General features: G+C 48.7%; 1 protein-coding gene, 1 long non-coding RNA gene and 1 other non-coding gene across 3 annotated transcripts in view; 1 reads left to right on the plus strand and 2 right to left on the minus strand.

Moving 5' to 3' along the window:
• The window catches only part of LOC8031470 (glutathione hydrolase 1 proenzyme), a 73,307-nt gene that overhangs the window by 17,398 nt on the left and 31,119 nt on the right, over positions 1–24,790 (minus strand). The gene's annotated exons all lie outside the window — the stretch shown is intronic.
• Positions 220–301, plus strand: Trnas-aga. Its single transcript has one exon. It is a non-coding gene; the product is annotated as a tRNA-Ser (tRNA).
• LOC121836721 lies at positions 5,171–11,322 on the minus strand. Its single transcript, XR_006077950.1, has 3 exons — positions 11,269–11,322; positions 7,690–7,810; positions 5,171–5,228 (listed from the first exon to the last, which is right to left on the minus strand). It is a non-coding gene; the product is annotated as an uncharacterized LOC121836721 (long non-coding RNA).

A 24,790-nucleotide genomic window follows, 5' to 3' on the forward strand; every position in this document is an offset into this window, starting at 1 on the left:
AGTGATGAGTTCCGGGTTGCGTTTCGACTTCATTATTACCGCAACACCCTCTCGTCCATAAACGTTGAGCCAATACATGCAAAGTTTAACGCGATTATATACGCATTTGACCGCAGCGCCCTCTCCTGTACAGACGTTGAGCGGCTACATGCAACGTTTCATCCATGACATCCCCAGCTCTTGAGTTACTACCAGATCTCAGAGCCCCCTACTCGTCCCGCAGTCGTGGCCGAGTGGTTAAGGCGATGGACTAGAAATCCATTGGGGTCTCCCCGCACAGGTTCGAATCCTGTCGACTGCGCAAACATTTTTTTTTTCTTTTTCTAAGAAGACAGATGGGATGGCAATCAATTTGAGCACGGACGCTGGACGGACAAGGCTAGACCCTAAGGAGCTTCGCCCCTAAAAAGGAAGACTGAGTCTGTTATGATAATTCGCGGGGAAGCTGGTTGTTATTTGAGGCTTGAACAGGAGAATTGAGGACTGGGACATATCGGACAAAGTATGAGAAAATTGATACACGGTGTGCCGCATGCCAAGGGAGAGACGAGACAATAGAACTTGTGTTTTTGAAGTGCACAGGGCTTGATCCTGCCCTCGCAGAGGGGACGACGGCTTTGGCAGAAGCGCGGGATTTTCAGACGAGTATAGAAGAATGCCCCTCACAAACGTTTTTTTTTAAATATTTTTTGCCAAGCGATTTATGATAGTGTTAGAAGACTACCTAATTAATATTTTGCTACAGTGTCACGTATATTTTAATAAAGAAAAAGAAAACAGAAAAAAAAAAAAAAACGCAACTGCTCGAAGCCGAAACCGAAACTGAACTGGGGAGGAAGAAGAGATATAGAGGAGGAGAAAGATACCGAAAGTCGCGGGCCTGTAAAACTTCGTTTGTCAATCAACGTATTTGCAGCGGTTTAGAAGCCACAAAAAATGGGTATAATATTTTTTTGCCTATTTCAACTATTCAGTGTGCGCCTCCGATGACCCACGACTTTGATTATTTTGGGGGGTTGTGTCTAAACCATAGAAAACGGCATGTGACGACGGAAAAGAAAGTGAGCGCGACTCAAAGCGGCCAGTTTTCGATCGGCTGTTTTTGGGCGGAAAGAAAACGAATTTCGAGCCACAAATTGTGTTCTGTGTAGTGTGGCTCTCATATGTCATTTACAAGTAAGAACCTTGGCGAGCATAAATACCCTGTTAGTGTCCCTTTAATAAGAGAGACGAGGTTAGAAGACTGGTGGCAATTATGGAAGTAGAATTGAAGGACGTTCAATTATACTCCGTTTCACTTCAAGTGTGAACGTAGCAGGAGGTTCAAGAGCGAGCTCCGGGCTTTTAGAGTCCCTTTCAAGCACGTACGCTTGTGCAGTGCAAACACAGTTCAAGGCCACATGCTCACGCTTGTAGCAGCTCGGGACAGGTGGGACAGAGGAAAATCCCTCTCGCGAGGTTTCAACCCAAAGTCTCAATTCTGTCTCCCAGGGGGCCCGGTGTTGGGGCAATGCCGACTAGTCTTGACCAGAGAAAAATTGGCGACTTTCTTGCCAAAGATAAAGGCAAGAAGCAATGTTTTTTTTTTTTTTTTTTGATTTTCCAAATGTTATTTTAGTTATATCCCACACCGCCTGGTGAGTTACAAAATCGCAGATGGGAAGCAAATTGGCCTAGAAGGGCGAAAGGGCGAGGAACCATTTTTTTTAAAATTTAGTTTCTAGGCTAGGTGGCGCAAGCTACTGCCCGTTATAAAGAGTACGGCCGTTGGCATTCATCCATCCATCCAAGGCTTATCAGACGATCTACACACATCAGGAGCACGATGGCGGCCCCTACTTGCAAATGTGCATGCGCGCATGTTCAAGAGCAGCCATGCTAAATAAAACTAATCTAGCCACCGGGGGCGGAAAACACTTTGTTGGCCATCAGTCTGGCAACCGTGCGCACGACTTAGCGGGGCTTAGTTATCAAACGATCCACAGATTCCACACGCATTAGGAGCAAGATGGCGGCTGGCAAACGTGCGTACACATTCGCGAGCAGACTCGTTTCAAAAGCTAGTCTAACCACCGTGTGCAGGAAACGCTTTGTTTGGCATCAGACTGACAAACGTGCGCACGCCTTAGCAAGGCTTGACTAACAGATATACACACACCAGCGGCAAGATGGTGGCCCCGAGAGGCTGTACTGGCAGACGTGCATACATGTTTGCGAGCAGCCACTCTTCAAAAACTAATGTTGCCACCGTGGGCGGAAAGCACGTTGTTTGGACATCAGTTAATGTTGCTAGATTACCTCCGAGTTGTAAAACTCCCTCGAGAGAAGGTACCCCCCCCCCCCCTCCCCTCACTCGCTTACGTCCGCCTCCCGTAAAGCCCCTCTTTAGCCTCCCGTCGTTTGAAGCGCCATCTAGATTATCGTTTCATAATTGTATGTTCCATAGAGTTCGGTGGAACGCCGTCTGGACGCTGTGCTTCGAAACTTACGTATTCCACATAATACACTGCAGTTACCATAGCAGCCTTGTGGCGCGTCGAACGACGGGAAGCGAGTCGTGGTGAGTGAAAGGGGGTGCTGCTCGTGCAAGCAGCGTCTATGAGCAGTTCCGTAACCGAGCTCATCTAATAACGTTCACATCAGTCCGCCTCAGCAAGACTGGACTATCTTGGAGGTGTCGTCCCAATCCGGCTGACGCCTCAATTCGGCTATTGCCTCAATTCGGCTAGAAGTTTCAATTCGGCTGGACGTTCCAGTTCGGCTACATCCTCAATTCGGCTAGAAGTTTCAATTTGGCTGGACGCTTCAGTTTGGCTAAATCTTCAGTTCGGCTACAAGTTTCAATTCGGCTGCATGCTTCAGTTCGGCTAGATCCTTGCTTCAATTCGGCTGGACGTTCCAAGTTGATCAAGCTAGGCATCCAAGCATAAGGTGCCCCCAATTTTTTTAGAGAAACGTTAACTATATCTGCATCTTGCCTTAGCATTGCAACGTGCAAGCTCAAATCAATAAGTTCAAGCAGCTACGAAGGCTTTGGGCACAGAAACATTTGTGTTTGTGTTGTTCGTTCTGTGAAGCTGCTGTGCAAACACCAGGTCTCTGCTTCAAAGAAATTTATTCACTTGCCCAAAGAATGGATTACAGCAGACCAAAGATTGCTTCTTCCAGTGCTGGCCACTGCTCACGTGAAAGGGACAGGACTCCTTGGCAGCTCCTACGTCGAACTGAGTTGAAGAAACAAAGAAGATACCTGCATCAGTTATGAGACAAAACAATATGGTAGGGGCTCAATCCAGTGATTTACATCTTCAGGAGGCTAAGGAGAATGTAACAGTATACCTGTAATTTTTTTTCAAGGTCACAAATTTGCCTCAAAATTGGTTAAACACACCAGTAGCTATGACTTATCTCGTAACCAAAACCTTACGTCCACAAAAAATTGTTTGGCGACATTAAATTTTTAAATTCGGTCCTCATCATATTTTCAAAGTGAAAGTTTCTACTGGTAGTATTAAAAATATGGAGGCTCGGGCAAGCTGGTGTTGCATACTCCTCTACAGCGCGTGTTGCATACTCCTCTACAAGCACAAGCACACACAAAAGGAAAAGACATTCATGAAGCTCTGACTTGCAACTCAGACTTGTATTATTTCTTCTCTGCCTGCACCTGTCTTTTTAAACAATAAAATTTTTTTTGTTGTTATTTTTGGTTTTATCTGGATGCAAGATAATCTAATTCTTTTTTGTAATAAATCTGGACAAGGTTTAGTGACAGTTTTCTTCTAGCCTCGAAATCTTTTCAGCTTCAATAACTTCCCTAATTAGTTGGTTATTATTTTTACTTACTACGGGGCAATGCTTTTAGTTCTGCTTGACATCTGCAATCTTGGCAATGTATGCCTTATTGACCAGAAGTGATTCTGTTTATGTTGTAGTCGTGTTCCCCTTGTCTATGTGACATCAGTATTTGTGACGTCGGGGTGGGGAGGGGTTGGGTTTTGGCAGTAGAACTTGTTTCCAACTGATTAGAAGAATTTCGATGGCAACAAATAAAGCCTGCAGAACCCCAACAATAGCTCAGCAGCACGAAAGAAATATGTTCCATTCTGTTCTCTGATGTGCTTGTGCTAGCCATGCTCCAAACAAGAGTTTCGAACAAACCATTTGGGCTTCGTAACGTGAAGAGGGGTACAGTTTCTATCATGAAGGAAGCCATTAGCCCGCAGATTTTGTGGGACGAGCGAAGGCGGCGGAACTTTCTAGATTTCACACATCACCCCGCACAGCCATGCAGCGCGGCACGTTCCCGTGGCACCTACGGCTGTGAGTAGCAAGTATGTCAGGGAGCCTTTAAAAAGGTGGGTAAAACCAAGTTTTTCAGTGACCGAATCGAGGAGACTGATAGCTTAATGTACCGACACCTGGATAAGTAACCCTGTTGTTGTTTACGGGTTTTATGGCGCAAGAGCTCCGACGGCCATACTGCGCCAAACTAGGTAGGATAAGTAACCCTGGTTTGCAAGTTTTGTCGTGGGAGAGTTGGTATTAACTGGGGTGTACTGCGAGTTGTAGAGGATCTAGAGTCACACCGCCATATTCAGCTCAAGAAACCTCGTCTAGCCACAGGCAACTCCTTCCGCAATCATTGAGACTATAAATTAATTAATACACTTGTGTCTGGTTATTTTTTCTGTTTCTTTTGACTTTCTGAGAATCGAGAGACTCAGCAAGCAAATTTAATATCTAAATTATTCTGAAAAAACTGAGAATTTAATCAAAACAAGCTCTGAGAAACATCGAATTTTCCACAAAGGTAAACTCCAGAAAACACCCTCCAATGCCGCAAAGGATTACATTCTTTTCCCCTGTCTTTCTTCTCCGACATTGTTTCCCTGCTTTTATCAGTCTCGGGTTTTCTAGATTATGATCGACAAAGGATTAATTCTGGAAACACGGAATGCCGCTTATAGTGATGCTGCTATATGTCACGCTAGGGGTAGCCAGGCAGGCTCTGGTGCAGCTTGGTTATGACCTTCCTCGCAAAGGGAAGTTTTGGCATTGCGTACGAGGCGATACTTGCCCAAGTCTAAAGGTTACCTTGGCAAGGTTATGGAAGCACCCATGCTCACAAGTACGGTAACTGCCCAGGTTCCTTGGAAGGTCTCAGCACACGGCAGGCACCACCGTCTGTCGTAGGTATGATGTGCTGCAATGTCTGATGACGCAAACTGCAGCAAAACAAAACATATTTTCCTGTGAAACAGTATCCATAGCTGCAATCTCCGTACCGGCACACTGCATGACTAGCTAATCTCATTGTGCACTTCTTTCTACATTAGAAGCACAGTTTAGCCTGAAGGCGTCGGCATATTTCGGTTCCACGTATAAAGTCACTCATACAGATTTACGTCAAACAAACATATTTCGCCACGTCTGTGGCTGTGGCAGAAAATACTAAGAAAGGGGAGATAAATCTGCGATTGCATGCTTGAAATGGTCAGAAATGGGAGGAAAAAGCCCCGAGACACTTTCCTCCCATCTCTCCTCCGTGAACAGCAAGGTCGAGGGAGCACACTAGCGGTGCAATCGGTGGTTTGTACGCGGTGCTCGAACGCGATTAATTTATGATGTTTGGATACCATCATTTCAGCCATGTTGCGATTACATCGATACCTTAAGAACTGTAAAACGCTGATTGAAAAAAAAATTGTACCGGCTCATTCACGACTTTCTTAGCTTTGGTTGCTCCCATTACGGAATGAAGGGTTTGTTCACCAATTAAACAACGCACTCCCGAGCTTCACCCAGTTTGTCACTGAAGGCTTTGTTCGTGTTCGAAGCTAGATCTTTGCTCAAAAAGCACTTCGAAATTACAAACAAATCTACAACGACTCTCAGCAACCCTCGTCTCATTGAACCGCAGCGCAGTTTTCGCCCAAAGGAGCCGCAAGTAACGACTCTTGAGAACAAAATAATTATCTATAAAAGCTAGACACAATGCATGGTTCCGGCATTTGAGCACAAGGTATTTGACGTCTTTCGGAGAACGCTACAAAAGCTTAGTATTCCAACAAGAGCTTAAACGTACAAACATTCCAGTTTTCCTCGTATCTGCCTGAACTGGGCGGAGCCACCCGAACGACCCGATGTGTGCAACATCCAAAACATGTGTCGCAAACTGCTGTGTGCAGCACGCCGGAGCAGCCATCTTTCCGACTGTTTGCACGCTGGCTCACATTGTTTCGATGACCTGTGCCTTGCGTTTAACGTTTCGATGGCAGCCTTTCAATTTTAAGAACAAAGCGTCAAGTGCTAGCCTCACTGTCACTAACACTGTTGCTCAATGCGACAGTGTTCGCATTGAGCACACAGTTGCTCAATGCGAAGTGCAAACAAGTACGCCCATGACATGCTAGAAAGGACAGCCTGGGGCCTAGGCAGTACGGCCACGCAGGTCCAATCAAAGCTCGCAGGATGCTGTACATAGACTGCGCGACACTGTTAAGCACTAGACACAACAAAGAAATAAATGCACCTTGATCCTACGAGAAAACTCTGTTGACACAGAGTATAGTAAGACTTGCGAAGCTTGTAACTGGGTTCATGAGCTTTTAATCACTCCCGTGACACACACCTGCACACAATGTGTCATCCGAATTTACCCATTGGATCAAGGTACATTAAACTTTTTTCCGCTGCCAAATGGAAGGGAAGGTGCGACAACATTATCCTTTTGTCTTACCCTAGCATGAACTAGCTGGTAATGGTACAATTACAAGCGAGTTGCCTTCACTGCTGTCCCTCCTGCTCGAGCTCTCGTACAACCAAACCGCAATTAAACGCAAGGCGCTTGCCCGCACTTGTAGCCACTCCGGCTAGTCCATGCTAAGACGCAACAAAGCATGGCAGGAAGCCTGCCACTACAGCACGTCGGCCGCCGGGCATGACTGGCGAGAGCAAGCGCCACGCGAGTCACATGAATGTTCTGCAATAGCTGCGTGACTTAAAAGAACCCAGATGAAACGCCGTTCGTTGTGCCATTCAGTGGTGCAGGGGCAGAACATCGGGCTCCTAATCAAAAGGCTGTGGGCTCGATCCCCCTATAGGGGAGACATATCATTGATCTTCTTTCATTAGGTGAACCCTATCTTTGCTTTTATTCTCTGTTCTTCTCATTCGACGTGCTTCCGTGACCGACTGGGTAATCCATGTTGATCTACAACAACTGGATCGGTCGTTGCATGCTCTCAACCCTAGATATATAACACAGAGCTGCAAACAAAATCACAAAATTTTCAAGAGCCGCAGAGGGAGGGAGGAGGGGGGGGGGGGGGGGTGCCGCGGCAGGTTTTTTGTTTAGAGCAATAAACGAAACTCAAACTAATTTCGGCCTATCTTATATGAGTCAAAAGCAGTCCAATTGTGCGTAAGGCAGCAGTAGCACATTTAAAACGCGTTTCATTTCTCTTTTTGGGGAAGTGCTCCGGGAGAGAGGGGGGGGGGGAGAGAGAGGAGGGATAAGGGAGGGAGCGGCGAGCCGCATTTTAACACGCGGAGAGCCGCAGCTTGGCCACCCCTCTACTAGGGCATTGCCATGCAGGTTCTCAAGGAGCTTGGGAACGGCCTTTCCCTCTAAATTAATTCCTGGCATTGTATACTAGGCGATACCTGCTGTAGTCTATGGGTTACCTTTGCAGGGAGATGGAGGCATCGATGATCACACGTACGGCAATCGCCCATGTCGCACATTATCAAGGAAGGTCTTCATGAAGCAGGCAACTTGTCCTGTCGATGGAGACCCAAACATATCCTGCATATGTGGGTAAAGTGCCTAAAATTTAATTTAATTACAACTACTTCTCTCCAAAAGCATCATGACATCAAAGCTTGCCGCTTTCCATAGATGGACTCGCTAGCACAGCCTGGCCTTTTTCGGTCGGCCAGGGTGTCGAGAGTGTTTTGTAGCGACCCGCCACACGCCCTCAAAGTTGAACTTGTGTCTTACTCAAATTTCGGAGGAGAAGCCTACTACCAAGTATGATAGAATTGTAGCAGGGGATCATGATGTTAGCTCCGTAGCCCCGGCAACCCAACCTCCATTATCGCCAGCCCCTTTGCCGTCTACTTCATCGCCCATCATGACTACCCGTCATCCCTTGTGGTTGACGCTTGTTCGTAGGGAAGGACTGGCAGGCACTGCTGGGCTCTGCGCCGCTACTCATCCCAATTCCCAAATGGAGACTGCGGCTGACCGATGACATCTGTCGTCTGCTTCCTTTCTTCGGTACTTTGCTTCGGTTAAGGAACTGTTTTTTGCAGATAGTATAACGTGTTGAAATCGCTTACCTACTAATTTCAACGGCAATTCATCTTGGAAGTGCCCGCGCAAAGCTGGTGCCGCGATGTGTGGTGATATCAAACGCAGAGAGTGCCTGAAGAATTTTGAGGTTGCTCAAACGATTTGTGGATATGTTAGGACGCACTTTATGACAAACAAATCAGCGGCAAGCGGCTCATAGTCAGATCTTCTAAATTGCTGATTGCGACACTTCCCTGATGACTTGCTAAGTGCTTGGATATGGTAAAAAAACTTCGAGTGAAACCTATTCCTTCAGACTACGGATACAGAAGGCTCCGCTTCTCAGGGCGCGATGACCCAGGTCCCCTCTACAGCCCATCAAGACTTTGGACGGCGCTCGAATGCGTGCTCAGAGTGCAGTCCAGTGTTACTTTAGTGCCATCGGACGGCACTCAGATACAACCTGGATTAAAACAGTTCGCTTTTATTGTTATTGCGGTCACTGTGTAGGTCACTCACTGAGGAGAAGAGGAGGTGAATTGGGGTCCAGTCACCGCCGCGATCAACGACCGAAATCCAACGGTTCCGCAACTTGCTGACCCTTGTAAAACCAGGAGAACTGCCCAGAAATTCACTTTACTGCGAATTGTGTTATGCTGTGGGACTGAACGGTGAAATGTAATGCCTGCGGAAGAATAATCTCAACGGTCCTTGTAGTCGCGCACACTGCAAAGCCCCATCCTGGCCCCTCCGACGCGCGATGCCACATACTTTCGATTCCTAGAGCTCGCCTGTTCATCGCAGTTCGCCCAGTCTGCCGCTCACGGCAGCACTCGCTATATCCCTTCCGTTCTGATAAAACCCACTAGACAGAGCGAGTGAACGGGTGTGGTTTCGGAAAACGTAGTGTCTAGAAAACTGTCCGACGGCACTCTTGCAGAGCTTTCAAATGCCATCCGACGGTACTCCACTCGGGCGTTCAAGTGGCGTCCGAAAGTCTCGTATAAAACGAGTTCTCAAAACGACTTTTACGAAGGGGAGTGTGGCGTATTGGTAAGATGTGTCTCATAAGCACGTGATCCCGGGTTCGATCCCCACTGCGGGCTTACTTTATTGTTGCTGTTTTCTCAAACATTTTATTTTGCCGACGCATTCGGCGATATGTACATTTATTTTTTTTACCATTAACACAGGAAAAAAACGAATGTTGTCGCCGAAATTTCGCTGAACGAAATAGCATGGTACTTCGTTTCCGGAGGTGCATCGGGGAAAGCGGGGCTTGGTTTGGACGCCGCGAAGCGGCGTGTACGACAGGGCCAAATGGGTCAATAGCTTTGTAATTAGCAGCCGCATACTGTAGCCGCGAAGCGGCGTGAACGCAGGCGGGGGTGTGTGTTAACGAGCTCCCCAGTGATACACGCGCCGTCCGACTCCCGGACGGCACTTGTAGGCGCGATTGGAGTGCCGTCGGGCGGCACTGTAGACACAGCCTTCGGAAAGTGCTTTGTGGCCCCTTCCCGAACTTGCGCTACCATGCTTTCGTGGATACTCACCCTTGATGAACGAACTGTGAAGTGGGACCGGTCAGTGATTCGGTATTACTTTCGCTGCAATCGGAGGCGTTGATTTGAACAGCTCGTGCCGTCGGGCGGCACTGTAGACACAGCCTTCGGAAAGTGCTTTGTGGCCCCTTCCTGAACTTGTGCTACCATGCTTTCGTGGATACTCACCCTTGATGAACGAACTGTGAAGTGGGACCGGTCAGTGATTCGGTATTACTTTCGCTGCAATCGGAGGCGTTGATTTGAACAGCTCGTGCCGTCGGGCGGCACTGTAGACACAGCCTTCGGAAAGTGCTTTGTGGCCCCTTCCCGAACTTGTGCTACCATGCTTTCGTGGATACTCACCCTTGATGAACGAACTGTGAAGTGGGACCGGTCAGTGATTCGGTATTACTTTCGCTGCAATCGGAGGCGTTGATTTGAACAGCTCGTGCCGTCGGGCGGCACTGTAGACACAGCCTTCGGAAAGTGCTTTGTGGCCCCTTCCCGAACTTGTGCTACCATGCTTTCGTGGATACTCACCCTTGATGAACGAACTGTGAAGTGGGACCGGTCAGTGATTCGGTATTACTTTCGCTGCAATCGGAGGCGTTGATTTGAACAGCTCGTGCCGTCGGGCGGCACTGTAGACACAGCCTTCGGAAAGTGCTTTGTGTCCCCTTCCCGAACTTGTGCTACCATGCTTTCGTGGATACTCACCCTTGATGAACGAACTGTGAAGTGGGACCGGTCAGTGATTCGGTATTACTTTCGCTGCAATCGGAGGCGTTGATTTGAACAGCTCGTGCCGTCGGGCGGCACTGTAGACACAGCCTTCGGAAAGTGCTTTGTGGCCCCTTCCTGAACTTGTGCTACCATGCTTTCGTGGATACTCACCCTTGATGAACGAACTGTGAAGTGGGACCGGTCAGTGATTCGGTATTACTTTCGCTGCAATCGGAGGCGTTGATTTGAACAGCTCGTGCCGTCGGGCGGCACTGTAGACACAGCCTTCGGAAAGTGCTTTGTGGCCCCTTCCTGAACTTGTGCTACCATGCTTTCGTGGATACTCACCCTTGATGAACGAACTGTGAAGTGGGACCGGTCAGTGATTCGGTATTACTTTCGCTGCAATCGGAGGCGTTGATTTGAACAGCTCGTGCCGTCGGGCGGCACTGTAGACACAGCCTTCGGAAAGTGCTTTGTGGCCCCTTCCCGAACTTGTGCTACCATGCTTTCGTGGATACTCACCCTTGATGAACGAACTGTGAAGTGGGACCGGTCAGTGATTCGGTATTACTTTCGCTGCAATCGGAGGCGTTGATTTGAACAGCTCGTGCCGTCGGGCGGCACTGTAGACACAGCCTTCGGAAAGTGCTTTGTGTCCCCTTCCCGAACTTGTGCTACCATGCTTTCGTGGATACTCACCCTTGATGAACGAACTGTGAAGTGGGACCGGTCAGTGATTCGGTATTACTTTCGCTGCAATCGGAGGCGTTGATTTGAACCGCTCGTTCTCGAAATAGGAGCCTTGTCTTGAACAAAACCATCCAATAACTCAAAGGCCGCAACCACGTCGCACACAACTCTCTACCTGCTCCACATGCGTTGCGTCATCTTGGGTCCCAGTGTTGCCAGGTGAGGAAAACAAAAATCAGTGGATACTGGATAGAACTCAATCGAACTCTCTAAAATCAGTTAATAAAATTATACACTTTTTTTACTCCGAGACTAATCTTTTAGCAAATATCATAAGCTATAAAACAGCAGTTTAGATAAAACTGTATTTCCAAATTGAGCTATAATTAGTATTATTTTTATTGCGTCACTCTGCTGCAATGTCCGACAGAAATGTTTTAACGTCCAAAAGTCGGTTTGATTGTATCAACTATTCCGATGACTTGACTCAACGCTGCAATACAAAAACCCAAACTCCTCTGCGTGAAAACGGAACTACGTGGATGCGAGTTGCAAAACCTCTTCGTGGTCTGGAAACACTCTACGGGCGGCCGTCTTGAGTTTCGGTTTCTCCGCATTTCCTTCTAGGGCATGGACGCTCCGCCACTGAGTGCGATTCGGAAATTTTATTGTTTTCTGACTTCCGACCGATCACCCAACGTGGCCGAAGAGCTAGGCCGTCATGCGCTTCATCTCTGAGGACACTCTTTTTCGATGCGAACCCCGATGAAATCGTACTGTTTAGCGGTAGACTGCCTACCGTGTTACATGCGACTCAATTTTTTTTTTTTTTTGTTATTGACAAAAGTGATTTATTATTTTTTTTTTTTTAGAAAGCTCTGTGTTTCAATGGAAACTGTGCCCTGGGAAATATTTTTCAGACGTTGCAAGAGCTAAATTGGTTTCAGATAGGAAAAATTGGGTTGTGTGTGTGTTTATACAGCCTAGAACTTGGTCTGCCTCACAGGGACGACGAGTCTCCCAGCTGTAGATGAGCAATTTAGCCAGTGCAGTACAATCGCTAGCCTGGGGTCTTGAACGTGCACCACGCAGTAGTGATGCACGACCGCACGCCGGTACGATGCTCATCCAAAAGATAGCACTTACCTCAAGCACAGTTGACGGATGTTTCGCTATTATTGAAGATTTGTTCAACCCTGGCAGGATAACTGCATTGACTTTCTCAAGACTAAACAACTTTTTTTTCACCTCGGCTGCGAAAAAAAAAACGATGTAAAAAAATGAGTGTGAAATGAGGTTGGCACCACCCGTGTTGCTCCACTCAACGTCCGCCACGTAAGTTTTCGCCGCCGCGGCCGTCGAATTTTTAGCCACTGCGATAGCAAAATCCCTTCTTTATGAATGGTGAGCAAACAGACACGTAGTCTGTGTCTGTTATGTTTTCTATTCAAGAATATTTCAACAACAAACTTCTGTTTTGTTTTAGATGTGTTTTACAAACCTCGTTTAACGACGCCAGACAAAGTGTATGGAAATCGCTGCAAGGCAAAGAGGTTGTTTTAATGGTCCAGGCTAAGGTGACGGAGGCTGATGGCGCGTGCTCTATTTTGGTTTTCTTAGTTGAAATATTTTTATCCAGTAGCGCGCGTGTATAGAGGCTGTTGTGTCGCTTTATGTAGGCACGCTCGCGTCCTCGCCAGACGACATGGCGCCGCTTTAAGTTCCATCGCCGCTCCGCCATCATTACTAAAGTCCCTCTATCCTGGGAAAAGTGGTGGCATTCATTGCTGTTGAAATGCTCGAGACACGTGACACGCGCCCCTTCTGGGAAGAACATGGCGTCTGAAATCTCTCTCAGTGCTGCGCTGTGCCGCCATGATCTTCCCAAGACCTGCACGTTGCACTTGCCTCGTGCATCGACGCGCTATGCGCTACTTCTAAAATATGAAGGGGCTTTTATCATTACTAAAGACCCTTCATGTTAAAAAAAAAGTAGCGCAAGATGCGTCGATACACGCGTGTGTGTGCGTGCAACGTGCAGCCCTTGGGAAGATCAGGGCGGCACAGCGCAGCACTGAGCTAGATTTTAGACGACATGTTCTTCACAGAAGGGGCGCGTGGCACGTGTCTCGAGCATTTCCACAACATTGAATGGCACCGCTTTCCCAGGATAGAGGGTAGGGTGCCTTCATACAGTTTCGCCACGTCTGTCTTAGGGTGGCGGCATCTCGGCCATTTCTATGCCCAGAATGCGCGCGCTTCGATCTCGTTCGGAGCGAGCGCTTCGCCCTGCCCGGCGCTTTGGCGCAATTTTAAAGGGGCGATGCAACGATATTCAATTGGAATGTTTTTCACTTTACACGAGCTCACTGGCACAAGTGGGACTCAAGGATACTCGCACGCAACGCCACTGACCAAAAACACCTTTGTAGCGCTGTAATTTCGAGGAAAAAACCGAGCGTTTTCATTCATTCTCTCCTTCGCAAAACCTGATGACGTAGCTGGGCGGTGGCAGTTCCGCCCGTGACGATATTTGAATGCGGCTCATAGATTGGACCGGAGCATTGCGTGGGCACTTGATTTGGGCTCGAGAAGCTCGAGCTCGGAAAGCATTAGCTCGAGAAGAATTTGGGTAATATCCTGCGTCCAATCGCTGCAATGACGACAACAGCCTAACCATAACAATGTCTGGAACTCAGCGCGTGTCCTGTGCCTTGCCAACCCCAGCGCACGGCTATGATCAACATTGGCGGCATATAATAGGCTCCAGATCACGTGGCTGCTTGTAATGGTTGCGAGTTGAGGGGGTGAACGGTGCTCGTTTTTCTTTATTTTTTTTCTACGACTTCGATTGCGTGTGGTGAAAGACGAACGGGTATTTCACGGGTCATTAGCGTTAGGGATCCGTTTTAAGCGGTATTTGCGCAAATACAAAAATCGTTGCATCGCCCCTTTAAGGTCATTCGGCATGCGCAGGCAGTTTTCAATACAACAATGAGTGTCTTCGCCCTATGACAAACGCACATTGAGGCACCCTAACCGCTCATTCACACTGGAAGCGGATCCGCGTTCGCAAAGCGGTTGCGAACGCGGTTGTATAAGGATTTGGTACAATTGCACGCGCTCTTGATGTCATCGAGTGCGCGTGCAATTGTACTGGATTATCGACGCTTTCAGGCAGCTGTACATGGGCGCTGCCATAACCGACCTTCAGTTTTTGTCCCTCTTATTTCGTTCGCTCCACTTCATCATTACCACAGCAGGACAGCTTATTGCCATTTTAAGCGTTACTTTGTCGTTCTCCCCAGCATAGGCCCTTGTGAAGACTCGTCAACGCCCGCTTCATCGGCTCGGCATCTCTGTAAGACAAGAGAAGGTCGGCTATGGCGGCTCTAATCTGGCGCGCGCTGAAAGCGTCTATACAACCGCATTCGCAACCGCTTTGCGAACGCGGATCCGCTTCCAGTGTGAATGAGCGGTAATAGAGGGGTGGTTCGCGCTCCCTCTAGCCGGACAAAGGCGCCCCGCAAAAGATTGCAGCACTGATCTCTAATCGATGACATAGCAGAACTAATAGAGCAACGCTGCTGAGCAGGCAAAAGGCAAAAGTACAAGACAGCGAGATTGAAAATCTTTGAAGCGGATCCGTTCACCAATCATAATTAATCGAGCCGCGCTCAAATTTGATGTCACGTGCAGTTGTTGATCATGAGTCAGACCCACGGGTCAGACCACTGATCAGTGATGAGCTAATGTTGCTTGGTATTCTGTAACCCGTAAAAAAAACGTACTCCCCCCCCCCCCCCCCTTCTTCCGCCGCCACTTAATGCTGGATGTAGCTCGTTTCTGGACTGCGAGTGCCGCAAGTTACAAATACAGACGGCAGAGTCAAGTAAAACGCTGCTGTAGAGGCACACACACCTTCACGCACATTGTACTAGTAAAACACATCCACATGACGTCGAATCTTGATCGGTATGCAAGCGTACGAAGGCACAGAGACGTAGCACTTCGGCGTGACAAGGAAATTTTGATTACGTCGCGAGACCAGTGAAACTTGCTCTCGACGAATTGTGCCTTTTTCGTGCGGCCCTGCACTTTCGTAAAATTTTCCACGTGTTCTCAACAGTAAGTCTCAACGCTTACACAGGGTCTTGGAAAACCTCTTTTGCGAATGACGACGAACGAGTAGAAAACGTTTCTCCTGCACGCTGACGGCTGCCTTTGTAACGCTAGCAAAACCGCAATTTGTTTATTTGCAAGATGGCCGCCCGGTGACTTCACTAGCACTTCAGCGACCAAGCGGGTATGCGCGATCAACAATAGACCTATCGCCAAATTACCCAAGCATCAAGGAGAATGCAGGGATTGGTGTTCCACGCGCCGCACGTGCTGGCCTCACATTAGTAACTTTCCAAAGCAGATGTCTAAAACAAACTGCATCTTACACGCGCGTTCGTCAACGCTTTATTTTGCTTATTTACTTCGAATCTTTTACACGGGGAAGGCATAGGCGTGCGGCGCCTGGAACACCAATCCCTGCATTCTTCTTGATGCTTGGGTAATTTAGTATTAGGTATATTTTCATAGATATCAATACTGCAAACGTCCCATCTTTTGCGGGGCTCCTTTGTCTGGTCAGAGGGAGTGATGGCGGAGCGGCGGCCGTGTTGTCTGGCGAGGGCGTGAGCGCGCCAATATAAAGCGGCACTACAGCGTCTATCCCCGCGCGCTAATGAATAAAAATATTTAAACCAAGAAAACAAAAATGGAGCACGCGCCATCAGCCCCCGTTCGAAATTCTATACTTGTTGTCAATAATTTTTACAGTTGGTCCTGCAGGCTGCAGCTAGAGCGCTCGTTTAGCCGTGCCGCTGTTACACTAGGAGCTCGCGCTCGTAGCCTTGGGGCTTTGTCCGCACTAAGATAACACGAATGTATTCCCGGCGAGAAGCACGTAAGGGGCGCTTCAGCGATCCTCACTCTAAAGCCCCTTCACGTTTCAAAAGTAGCGCAAGGTGCGTGGATCCACGAGGCACGTGCCGCACTTGGGAAGATCATGGCTGCACAGCGCAGCAATGATCAATATTTCAGACGTTATGCTCTTCCCAGAAGTAACGCGCGGCACGTGTCTCGAGCATTTCCAAAACAATTAATGACGCCACTTTTCCCAAGATGAGAGGCTTTACCTCACTGCGGCGGCTACACGCGCTAATCAAGCGCTGATGTTTTTGTTCCCACATACAGCACCGATGTAGCTTTCATGTTAGAACCGCGAGTCACCCCGGCATGTCCGGCCGTGTCTCGTATACCGCATTTAGGTTGCTCCTGTTGCTGCGCTTCATGCGAAGTACCTATGTCCCTGTTTCTAATGTTGATTCAGTGCTAACGTAGCCAGATAGCCCTGCGTTATCTGTGAAAAAATACATTTAAAAAGGGTGAAAAAAAGAACATCGATTCAATCTTGTTTTGGGATGCGAAAAGGATCCACCTGATAGCGACTCCTAACCCAAACTTCTCGACGTAAGCAGGACTGGTGAAGGCGAGCGGGTTGAACATGAATACATAAAATTGAAAGAATTAAACACAGAGGACAAGCACAGGACATTCCACGCCCGGCGCTCGCCAGCGACGGTTGTGTAATCATGCTCTCCCAAGGAGCGGCGATAACGGCCCTCGCAGGCCGCGGAAACTCTGTCTTTGCTTCCACCGACGACTACCGTGTCGTTCTGCCCCCGCTTCCTTCAAGAAGTGTTGCGCTGAACTCCGTTTTACTTCATGGCGACGTCTCCGGAAGACCGTACAAGATTTCTGATTTCCGGGCAGAGCTGGAGCGCCTGGACGTGATGGCCGACATCGACGCATTTGGAGGATACCAGATGAACCACGTCTGGATGCTCTCTCTGAAGACGGCGGAATCTAAGCGGCGTGTGGTAGAGGCGGCGGAGCTCTCCGTAAAAGGCAAGCGCTGTGTGATCATCGACCCCGACAACGCGGATGTTCGCGTGAAGCTGCACTGGGTTCCTTTTCACGTCACCGACGAGGTTGTGCGGAAGGCCCTGGAGCCTTTCGGAAAGGTGAACGGAATCACCCGTGACGTCTGGAGAGCCGATGGCTTCGCGGGCATCCAGTCCACGACTAGGCTGGCTCGGCTAAGCCCAAAGGAGGGCGTATCCCTGGACCGCCTTCCACATCAGTTGAGGATCGCTGGCGGGAACGTATTGGTGATTGTACCAGGGCGCTCACCGCTCTGCCTGCGGTGTAAGGGCACAGGACACATACGCCGCGAATGTCGCGTACCGAAGTGCGAAAAGTGTGGACGCTTCGGGCATGAGCGCGTCAACTGTGTGGTGACGTATGCCACCGTCACCGAGGCAACCATCGAAAACGAAGCGTCGAGCCTCGAAATGGACGAGGAGGAGGCTGAGAAGGCAGCAGAGGGCGCGGAGCACATCGTCGCAGTACCGACCACGACGCCGGGTCAAACGGAAGCTGAAAGTGCGCCGCCCGAGAAGCAGCAGACGGCACCGGTTCCGACGAGTCCCCCTGCTTCGGCTTCCGCGGCATCGACGGGGAGCAATCCCGGCAAAAGGGACTTCAAGGTTCCAATGCGAGACGTCAAGGAGAAGGGCCAGGCATCTAATTGGGCGGACGACCAGGACGGCACGGCGGAGTGGGCGACGGACGACGACCCCGAGCTGAGTGACTCTGGGGAGAACTTCAAGCTCCCGTCGGACCAGCGCTCCGAGGACGACGGCCAAGTGCAGCGGTCGGGCCTCAAATGGCAGAAGGTCACTAAACCCCGACGGGCCAGGTTTAACCCCGCTACGCGACTTCCGACGGAGGAACATGGCCGGAAGCCACCGGAGTAGGTGGGGTTCTTTTCGTTTGTTCCTATTCGATTCTCGGTTCGCTGAGACGTTCGCAATGTTTTTACTGACGCCGCCAGTGACCCTCCCTTTATAGAAATCAAAGGAAACATAAAGCGTCTCAAGTTTGCCACGCTAAACTGCGTTAGTGTACAAGCGCAACAACGCAAACAGTGGGTGCTGAACTTTCTTCTTGAAAAGAAGATAGACGTATTGTTTTTGCAAGAAACCAAACTTTCGACAAATGCACAAGTTGAAGCCATGGCTCGTTTTGTGGCGCGTCACTACGCAATCTTAGTGTCCGTCGCAAACGGCCAAAGCGCTGGAACGGCGATAATGGTTAAAAAAGGGAGAGGAATAAATGTATGCCCCGAGTGGGAAACAGATAAGAATGGCCGGATCTGCAGTATTGACGTCATTTATCATAACGAAATGTACAAGTGTGTGTCGGTTTACGCTCCGAATGACTCGGCGAGTCGGAAAGAATTTTTTGCGTCTTTGCGACAGTACCTGGATACTCCATGCAAAACAGTGCTTGGCGGAGACTTTAATTGTGTCATGAAAGCGGTGGACTGTTCGAAAGGCGCAAGGGCAGACTCAAGTTTGGTCGAGTTGCGCAAGCTACTGCGTGACTTTGATCTTCAAGACGTCACAGAGCTGACGGAAACCGCCTTCCCTGGGTACACACACTGGCAGGGAGACTGTCACGCACGGCTAGATCGAATCTACGTATCAAGCGAACTCGCCGCAGCTAGCCTGACCTATAAAGCTGTCCCGGTAGCTTTCTCTGATCACGCCTGCGTCATCATGACAATGGGAAAAGTCGTCCGCAGAAACGTCACGTCATCATGGTGGAGTGGCTGGAAAATGAATGACGCACTTTTGGAAGACGAGCAGCTCTGCAAAACGATAAAACAGATAATTCAAGAAGCCAAAGGAAACCACTCGATGAACGCAGTACAATGGGAACAGCTGAAAGAAGAAGTTAAGTTGACCACGTACAGATACGGCCAGAAAAAGGCTGCCCACGGACGTGCCGAGAAGCGCGAACTCATGCAAACCCTCTCAACACTGATTCACGAGGAGAACAAGACTCCTGGCGTCTTCACTGAAGACATCAAAGATTGCAAGGGACGACTTCTCGAAATACTCGAGAAGCAGTACCGGGGAGCTATGATCCGGTGTCGCACGCTTGCGTTGGAAAGAGACGAAGAACCAAGAAAAGTTTTTAAAACGAAGGAAAGGCAGCGCTCTGCTCAGAAGCGCGTTACGTCGCTCCGAGTCCTGGATACCATTCTGACAGAGCAAGAAGATATTGAAAACGCTTTCGTCTCAGCGTACAAGGATTTGTTTACGGAAAAAGAGCACCTTCAGCCGCTCCGGGTACCCGGAGTGCCGCTTCCGAAGGTGTCGGAGGAGCTGCGAGAGGAAATCAACACGAAGATTTCCGTCGCAGAAATCGAATGGGCCGTAAAAAAACTCGCCCCACGGAAGTCTCCGGGGATCGATGGTCTAGGCGGCGTTTTCTACAAGACGTTCCTGAGCGAACTTGCCCCGATCCTCTGTGACGTCTTCGAAGACATTCGGCGACGGAACCTGATGCCACCATCCATGCGACAGGCTCTGACAGTTCTCATACCGAAGAAGCATGGGGGGAGAGAACCCAGTCTGGACAGCTTTCGTCCCATCAGCCTTCTGACCACGGATTACAAGGTGCTGGCCAAGGTAATTGCCCGACGGCTGGACGCTGGCCTACGTGACGTCGTAGGCGGACACCAAACCTACGGCCTCAAAGGCAGGACTATCGCCACAAATCTGCACACCATGCGAGTCGCGTGCGAAGCGGCGCAGGTCCTCGGCCAGCCCCTCGCAGCACTTCAAGTAGACCTGAGCAAGGCCTTCGATCGTGTATCGCACTCATTCCTCTTCGGCATTCTTGAGAGCTGCGGGGTTGGAGCGCGGCTTCTGAAGTACGTGAAGCTGTGCTACCGGGACGTGTCGACTTGCCTGCTTGTGAACGGAAACAGGACTGCCTCCATCCCCATCAGCAGATCGGTGCGACAGGGGTGCCCAATGTCGCCCATTTTGTTTGCGCTCTACCTCGAACCTCTGTGCAGAGCTATCGCGGGTGACGTGAACATTCGTGGATTAACTCTGCCGGGAGGCTCCGTAAATGTGCTTGCGTATGCGGACGATTTAACAGTGCTGTGCTCTTCGAAAAGTCAAGTGCAGGCGGCGGTTCAACATATCGGCGCCTTCTGCACTGCCTCCGGTGCCCAAATGAACGCGGGGAAGTCAAAGGGAGCGTGGCTTGGCGAATGGGGCTCCAAGCCGGAACAATTTCTTGGCATAAGTTTTGCGGACTCGGTGACGAACTATTTAGGAGTGAATTTGAACCCGGAGCGTCTCAGCACGGGACGTGGTGGAATCGATCTGAACCGTCTAAATGTCAAAGTGTTAGAGTGGCACGGTAGGCAGATGTCTCTGCCTACTCGGGTTTTTGTCTGCAATGCTGTTTTTTTTCCAACCATATGGTATCCAGCCCAAGTGGGACCATGTGCACAAAGTGAGATTTGCAAAGTGCACCGCTTTCTTGCCACCTTTGTGTGGGAATCACTGTTTGAGCGCATGAGACGCGACAACTTGTTTTTGAGCCAAAAGAAAGGTGGCCTGGGGTTAGTAAACGTTGAACTTAAGTTAAAAGTTCACCGTTTTATGTTTTTCAGAAGTCAGAGGAACGACATTGTTTTATCCTCCTTCAGAGTGCTCGGAGGCAATTTTTTAGGAGAGTGGCTAGAAGGTGAGGCTGGATCTTCCCGTTCGCGGATCTTAAAATTCTACAAAGAAATTGAAGCAGCGATTAAGTTCTTTAAGGACCGCTTCTATGATGAGTACCTTGACAAGGTGAAACGAAAGACCCTGTACTGGGACACGCTCGACATGCTAATTCCTGTCCCACTGTATCGGATGTGGGGAGGAACAGCAGTGGAATCGGATGTTTTCAAACGGCTCCGACGCTATCCCGTAAGAACAGCTACAAAAAATTTTTTCTTGCGTCTACATCTGAGGGTTCTCCCGGTAAAAACATGGTTGGTGCAAAAGGGTTTTTTCGTACCGTGGTCCACGAATTGCGCGCTTTGTCCTTTTCCAGAGACTCTTGAACATGTTATCCTATTTTGCACAAATGCTGAACTTTTTTGGGCACAGCTGCGGGCGGCACTAGAAGTTGATCTGTATGTGTCGTGGCGAAGTGCAATGTTTCTTGAGTGTGGGACGGGAAGAGATAGTCGAGCCTTTGAGGTTCTGACCATCCTTGGTTTGCACGCGTTGTGGAGGTCAAGAACGGATCACCTTCATGTTGTCGAAGGAGGGAAACCAGCTTGGAGGCACTTTTTGGATGGTTTTGTGTATGCCAGCTCGCTGATAGCGACGACAGAGCAGGATGGGCTTGAGTGTTGGGAAACACTGAAGGCTCGGCTCGGAGTGCGCGGGCTCTCTGCCATCACCAAGTAGAGGCACGCCATTTGCTTTGCGGCGGTCTCCAGGGTTAGTACTGCCTATTCATTTGCGGCCTTTGAACTGCGGATTAGACACGTGAACTGTTGTGTCGCTTTGTGTTACTTTGCACGCTGCACACTGTGTTATGCTGTTTTGTGGTTTTTTCTGCACTTTGAGTGCATGAGGAAGTGTGAACGAATTTTTTAAACATGTACATAAAGATCAATTTTACTTAAAAAAAAAAAAAAAAAAAAAAAAAAAGGACAAGCACAGGACAACCACTTTCTTTCACGAAAGAAAGTGGTTGTCCTGTGCTTGTCCTTTGTGTTTTATTCTTTCAATTTTATGGAAGCAGGAACGGGCGTTTTTTCCAGCTTTTTTTAAGATTGATATTTTGTTTCACAAATCTTGAGAACAATTTAGGAAAACAATCAATGACAACGCGAAGAAACATGTGCACGTTATCGCGCGGCGTGAAGCCATTTACAACTGTTAAACTGGGCTCTAATCTTTTCACGAAGTTGTACCGAACCTCTTTATGAATTTTTTTTTATGCGCGTTGTAGAGTCGTTTTTCTTGATGCGCAAGTAGCTCAATGTGTGCGGAAAATACCGCGAGTTTAAATATTCTACACCACAGAGGTCTTGCTTTAATGTTTTGGAAAGCCAAAAAACAACCTCGTTGCTTTCCAGCGATTTCCATACACTTTGTCTGGCGTCGGTAAACGAGCTTTGTAAAACACATCTAAAACAAAACAGAAGTTTGTTGTTGAAATATTCTTGAATAGAAAACATAACAGACACAGACTACGTGTCTGTTTGCTCACCATTCATGGAGAAGGGATTTTGCTATCGCAGTGGCAAAAAATTCGACGGCCGCGGCGGCGAAAACTTACGTGGCGGACGTCGAGTGGAGCAACACGGGTGGTGCAAACCTCCTTTCACATTCATTTTTTTACATCGGTTTTTTTTTGTTTTTTTTTCGCAGCCGAGGTGAGAAAAAAGTTGTTTAGTCTTGAGAAAGTCAATGCAGTTATCCTGCCAGGGTTGAACAAATCTTCAATAATAGCGAAACATCCGTCAACTGTGCTTGAGGTAAGTGCTATCTTTTGGATGAGCATCGTACCGGCGTGCGGTCGTGTATCACTACTGCGTGGTGCACGTTCAAGACCCCAGGCTAGCGATTGTACTGCAGTGGCTAAATTGCTCATCTACAGCTGGGAGACTCGTCGTCCTTGTGAGGCAGACCAAGTTCTCGGCTGTATAAACACACACACAACCCAATTTTTCCTATCTGAAACCAATTTAGCTCTTGCAACGTCTGAAAAATATTTGCCAGGGCACAGTTTCTATTGAAACACAGAGCTTTCTAAAAAAAAATAATAAAACACTTTTGTCAATAACAACAAAAACAAAAAAATTGAGTCGCATGTAACACGGTAGGCAGTCTACCGCTAAACAGTACGATTTCATCGGTGTTCGCATCGAAAAATGAGTGTCCTCAGAGATGAAGCGCATGACGGCCTAGCTCTTCGGCCACGTTGGGTGATCGGTCGGAAGTCAGAAAACAATAAAATTTCCGAATCGCACTCAGTGGCGGAGCGTCCATGCCCTAGAAGGAAATGCGGAGAAACCGAAACTCAAGACGGCCGACCGTAGAGTGTTTCCAGACCACGAAGAGGTTTTGCAACTCGCATCCACGTAGTTCCGTTTTCACGCAGAGGAGTTTGGGTTTTTGTATTGCAGCGTTGAGTCAAGTCATCGGACTAGTTGATACAATCAAACCGACTTTTGGACGTTAAAACATTTCTGTCGGACATTGCAGCAGAGTGACGCAATAAAAATAATACTAATTATAGCTCAATTTGGGAATACAGTTTTATCTAAACTGCTGTTTTATAGCTTATGATATTTGCTAAAAGATTAGTCTCGGAGTAAAAAAAGAGTATAATTTTATTAACTGATTTTAGGGAGTTCGATTGAGTTCTATCCAGTATCCACTGATTTTTGTTTTCCTCACCTGGCAATACTGGGACCCAAGATGGCGCAACGCATGTGGGGTAGGTAGAGAGTTGTGTGCGACGTGGTTGCGGCCTTTGAGTTATTGGATGGTTTTGTTCAAGACAAGGCTCCTATTTCGAGAACGAGCGGTTCAAATCAACGCCTCCGATTGCAGCGAAAGTAATACCGAATCACTGACCAGTCCCACTTCACAGTTCGTTCATCAAGGGTGAGTATCCACGAAAGCATGGTAGCGCAAGTTCGGGAAGGGGCCACAAAGCACTTTCCGAAGGCTGTGTCTACAGTGCCGCCCGACGGCACTCCAATCGCGCCTACAAGTGCCGCCCGGGAGTCGGACGGCGCGTGTATCACTGGGGAGCTCTTTAACACACACCCCCGCCTGCGTTCACGCCGCTTCGCGGCGACAGTATGCGGCTGCTAATTGCAAAGCTATTGACCCATTTGGCCCTGTCGTAGACGCCGCTTCGCGGCGTCCCAACCAAGCCCCGCTTTCCCCGATGCACCTCCGGAAACGAAGTACCATGCTATTTCGTTCAGCGAAATGTCGGCGACAACATTCGTTTTTTTCCTGTGTTAATGGTATAAAAATAAATGTACATATCGCCAAATGCGTCGGCAAAATAAAATGTTCGAGAAAACAAAAACAATAAAGTAAGCCCGCAGTGGGGATCGAACCCGGGATCACGTGCATATGTGACACATCTTACCAATACGCCACACTCCCCTTCGTAAAAGTCGTTTTGAGAACTCGTTTTATACGATACTTTCGGACGCCACTTGAACGCGCGAGTGGAGTACCGTCGGATGGCATTTGAACACTCTGCAAGAGTGCCGTCGGACAGTTTTCTAGACACTACGTTTTCCGAAACCACACCCGTTTACTCGTTCTGTCTAGTGGGTTTTATCAGAACGGAAGGGATATAGCGAGCGCTGCCGTGAGCGGCAGACTGGGCGAACTGCGATGAACAGGCGAGCTCTAGGAATCGAAAATATGTGGCATCGCGCGTCGGAGGGGCCAGGATGGGGCTTTGCAGTGTGCGTGACTACAAGGACCGTTGAGATTATTCTTCCGCAGGCACTACATTTCACCGTTCAGTCCCACAGCATAATACAATTCGCAGTAAAGTGAATTTGTGGGCAGTT

The sequence above is a fragment of the Ixodes scapularis genome, unplaced genomic scaffold, assembly GCF_016920785.2.
Source record: "Ixodes scapularis isolate PalLabHiFi unplaced genomic scaffold, ASM1692078v2 PGA_scaffold2__306_contigs__length_199485367, whole genome shotgun sequence".
NCBI classification, from domain to species: Eukaryota; Metazoa; Arthropoda; class Arachnida; order Ixodida; family Ixodidae; genus Ixodes; species Ixodes scapularis.